The 5,108-nt window shown below is 37.7% G+C and overlaps 1 protein-coding gene across 13 annotated transcripts in view; it reads left to right on the top strand.

The window, feature by feature from the left end:
• ROBO1 (roundabout guidance receptor 1) overlaps positions 1 to 5,108 on the top strand; it is a 1,183,344-nt gene that overhangs the window by 962,919 nt on the left and 215,317 nt on the right. The window lies entirely within an intron of this gene.

Genomic DNA, 5,108 nt, shown 5'->3' with positions numbered 1-5,108 from the left:
TTCGGCTTGAGGCAAGAATGCTTCAAGATGGCCGCTGGCACCCAGGGCCTTGCCCCACCAGTTCGGCCTCCAAGGCACTGACTGCCTGTGCTTCCATTGTCCAGGAAGACATTATCATGGCCTCCTGCTGCTCAGTGCATTAGGCCCCTGCTGGGCCCAAGCCCAGGTGTGCATCCTGCCATGGTGGCAGCAGGACCCCAGCTTCCACAGATTGTCATGGGCAGTTGTGGTCTAGTGGAGGATTGACGGAGGTCACTGCCGGCAACCTCCCAGAGGCACAGGGGATGAATAATGCTGCTCCAGTGCATCTGGCATGGGACTTTAGGAATCTGGGTCAGCCCGGCTATACATGCTGCAGAGCACTGGCCTCACAATCCCCACAGCACCAGCTGCAACCTAAATGCCAGCTGAGATGCTGGACACGCTGGGCCAGGATTCAGTCAAGGAACTAGATCCACCGTCTCCCCACAGACCATCATCCCTGCCTAAGGCCCTCTACTGCTGGTTAACTTGACCCTTCCTTATAAAAGATTGAGGGAGGAGAGGTAGGAGAAAGTACTGCAACTGATGCAGTTGAATTCCATCTTTTACTCAGTCACCTGTTCTGGCTGCAAACGGTAGCTGTTCAAGTGGTTTTGGTTGGAAGATTCCTGCATAGGTTTTAACTGTATTTTGATATAACCGGTGGGGACTAATGTCCTCCAATGCTGAATTACTCTCAACTCTGGGATATAATCTGGAAAAATAAAAGCTTCAATAAAGAACACCTCCACCTAAATCTGAGATATTCACCCTGGACTCCCATCTTTTTACTTAATTTACCAGATTCCAGTTAGGGACCACGGTAGTTGGAACTATGACCATTGAAACCCTGACTAATGGTTGAAATTCTTGGCAACTTTAACTAGCTCTATTTTTTAGGACCTCTAGAACAATGTGATGCTAAACTTCCCTGTCTTATTTTTTATTCAAAAAAATCTTTGAGTATTTCCATGTAAATCTTCTTGCTTTAAATGTTCTCTTCTTAATTTTCTGATTTTTTTTCTTCTCATAAGTGAGTTTCGAATTATATGAAATCACTTTTCTGGATCTAGTGAGCATGCCATCTGTGTTTTTTCTACCTCATCTTTTGATGTAGTGAATTCACATACAGGTATACCTCAGAGACACTGTGAGTTCATTTCCAGACCATCACAATAAAGCTAGTATCACGAGAAAGTGAGTCACATGAATTTTTTTTGTATTCCAGTGCATGTAAAATTTATGATTATACTATACTGTCATGATGTGTTCCAAACTGTTATCTTAAAAAAAGTATATACCGTAATTTTAAAATATTGCTAAAAAATGCAAACAATCATCTTAATCTCAAATGAGTCACAATCTTTTTGCTGGTAGATGGTCTTGCCTTGATGCTGATGGCTGCTGACTGATCAGGGTGGTGATTGCAGGAGGCTTGGGTGGCTGTGGTAATTTCTTAAAATAAGACAACAATGAAGTTTGCCATATTGATTGACTCTTCCTTCCCCTAAAGATTTTTCTGTAGCATGTGCCGCTATTTGATCACATTTTACTCACAGAACTTCTTTCAAAATGGTAGTTAACCCTCTCAAACCTTGCCACTGCTTTATAACTAAGTCTATCTAATGTTTTAATAAATCCTTTGTGGCCATTTCAACAGTGTTCACAGTATCCTCACTAGGAGCAGACATAATTTCAAGGAACCACTTTCTTTGCTTATCCATAAGAAGCAACTCTTCATCTGTTCAAGTTTTCTTATGAGAGTGCAGCAATTCAGTCGCATCATCAGGCTTCACTTGTAATTCTACTTCTCTTGCTATTTCCATCACATTTGCAATTACTTTATCCACTGAAGTCATAAGCCCCTCAGTGTCATTCGTGAGGGTTGAAATAAACTTCTTCTATACTCCTCATAATGTTGATATGTAGGCCTCCTCCCATGAGTCACAAATGTTCTTAATGTCACCTAAAATGGTGAATCCTTTCCAGAACATTTTCTATTTACTTTGCCTAGCTCCATTGGAGGAATCATTACGGCAGCTATAGCCTTACAAAATATTAATGTATTTCTTACATAATAAGGCTTGACATCCAAAATTACTCCTTGATCCAAAGATTATAGAATGGGTGTTGTGTTAGCAATCATGAAAACAACATTAATCTTCTCATACTTCTCCATCAGAGTTTTCAGGTGACTGGGTACGTTGTCAATAAGCAATAATATTTTGAAAGGAATTCTTTTTTGCATAGTAGGTCTCAACAATGGGCCCATAGTAGTAAACCATTCTACAAACAGATGTACTGTCATCCATGCTTTGTTTCATTTATGGAACACAGAATAGCTTTATCATAATTCATAATGATCCTAGGATTTTTATTAATGGTAAATGAACATTGGCTTCAACTTAAAGTCACCAGTTGCATTATCTCCTGCCAAGAAAATCAGCCTGTCCTTTGAAGCTTTTAAGCCAGGCATTGTCATCTCTATAACAATGAAAGTCTTCGATGGCAACTTTTTAAAATAGAATGCTGTTTTGTCTACACTGAAAATTTGTTGCTTACTGTAGCCACCTTCATCAGTTATCTTAGCTAGGTCTTCTGGATAACTGGAAATCTATATAGTAACTGCGTATTTCTATATGCATTATCAACATTACCAGGAGTTTGGAAGAAATTTATTTCAGCCCTCATGAATGACACTGACGGGTTTAAAACTTCATTGGAGGAAGTAATTGCAGATGTGGTGGAAATAACAAGAGAAGTAGAATTACAAGTGGAGGCTGATGATGTGACTGAATTGCTGCAATCTCATTAAAAAAATTAAACAGGTGAGGAGTTGCTTCTTATGGATGAGCAAAGAAAGTGGTTCCTTGAGATGAAATCTACTCGTAGTGAAGGTGCTGTGAACATGCTTGCTGTTTCACCTTGTACTCTCAAGTTCTAGAGACTGCTTATCTTCTTAAATCCCACGAACCAACCTCTGCTAGCTTCCAACTTTCCTTCTGAAGCTTTCCTCATCTCCCTCAACCTTCTTAGAATGGGAGACAATTGGGCCTTTGCCCTAGATTAGGTTTTGGCTTAAGGGCATATTGCAGTTGGTTTGACTTTCTATGTAGATCACTAGAACTTTTTCCATATCAGTAAAAAGGCTGTTTCATTTTCTTATCATTTGTGTGTTTACTAGAATAGCACTCCTAATCTCTTTCAAGTACTTTTCCTTTGTATTCACAGCTTGGCTACCTGTTTGGCATAAGAAGGCTAGATTTTGGTCTACTTCAGCTTTCAACATGCCTTCCTCAGTGATCCTAATCATTTCTGGCTTTTGATTTAAAGTTAGAGACTTGCCACTCTTCCTTTCACTTGAACACTTAGAGGCCATTGTAGTATATTTAGTAGGCTGAATTTCAATATTGTTGTGTCTCAGGGAATAGGAAGGCCCAAGGAGAGGAAAGAGATACGGGCAAATGGTCAGCTGGTGGAACAGTCTGAACCTGAACAAATATTTATTAAGTTTGCCATCTTACATGGTTGTGATTCGTGGCATCCCAAAACAATTACAATAGTTACATCAAAGAACACTGATCACAGATCACCGTAACAATACAATACTAATGAAAATGTAGAAATATTGCAAAAATTACCAAAATGTGGCTGAGAGACATGAAGTAAAGCCACGCTCTTGGGAAAATGGCCTGACAGACTTGCTGCTGTATGATTGCCATGAATGTTCAATTAGTAAAAAGTGCAATATCTGCAAAGTGAAGCACGATAAAATGAGGTATGGCTGTATGTATATATTTTCTAATGTTAAACCAACCGTGAATTGGTAGGATATAACAATTTGACATGATTCCTTACATTTTTATGAATACGGCTTGAATTCAGTTTGCCAAAATATTGCTTAGGAATTTTTTACATCATCGTTTATGAGCGGGCTGGCCTGCAATTTACTTTTATCTTACAGGTCTTGTCTAGCTTTTATTTCAAAGCTATATTTTTTTTAACACAAGATGAGGTAGAAATTATTTCATCTTTTTTTATTATCTAGGACTATGTTATCAATAAGGTAGACTCTGGCCACATGAGGCTCTTGGGCCCTTGAAATGGGGCTAGTGTGGATTGACATGTGCTATAAAATGCACTAGATTTCAAAGACTTCATTTTTTAAAAGTATAAACTATCTGATTAACAATTTTTATTATTGATTACATATTGAATATTTTGATACATTGAGTTAAAATATATAACATTAATTTCAACTTTTTATTTTTATGTGATTACTAGAAAGATTTTAAATTGCATATGTGGCTCACATTATATCAATATTGGGCAATGTGGACATAGATAATAAATAATTTCTTTCCTCAGAATCAAAGAAAGAACAATTGTTATTAAAGGTACCTTTTGTTCAAGCTGTTGAAGAGTAAAAAAGGTCCATCAGTAGTAGAGTAGGTATACCTAAAACATCCTGGACCCTATTTTAAATATTAGCCTCAGAAATTCACACCTGCTATTAACTAAGAAGAAAACTGGCATATACCGAAGTGAACAGCATGGTAAGCTAATGAGACTAGGATTTGGGAGAAGCAGAACATTTACCTGAATGAATGAATGAAGAAATATTATTACTCTGGATCCACTCTCACAGGGCAATATCCCTGTAATTAATATGTTGTTAAGGCTACCTCTAAGCCTTAACAACATATTAGTTAGCTTATCAAGCAAGCTTTGCCTGTAGTGGACTTCAATAAATGATAACTATTATTATGAAAAGAGTTGAGAGCTAAAATGAATGTCACTAGACTTAGGCCAGTGCTATAAAGAGGCAGTATAAAGCAGTCATTGAGAATTGACTCTAGAGTCAGAATGCCTGCGTTGAGGTCTCTGATCCACCAACTATGTAAGCTAGAGAATGAAAGCACAGATGTGCATGAAATACTATTTTTTTTTCTGTAATGTGATTGACAAAAACATATTTTGGTTAAACAGAATGATTCTGAGAATTCTAAGTGATTGCTCATTAACTGGAAGTAAGGATATTAATGTTTCAATATAAAATAAACTAAGTTAAGAAAATGTGAAAATTC

Source organism: Pongo abelii, chromosome 2 (assembly GCF_028885655.2).
Source record: "Pongo abelii isolate AG06213 chromosome 2, NHGRI_mPonAbe1-v2.0_pri, whole genome shotgun sequence".
Lineage (NCBI taxonomy): Eukaryota > Metazoa > Chordata > Mammalia > Primates > Hominidae > Pongo > Pongo abelii.
This window is presented reverse-complemented; position numbering and strand designations above follow the sequence as displayed.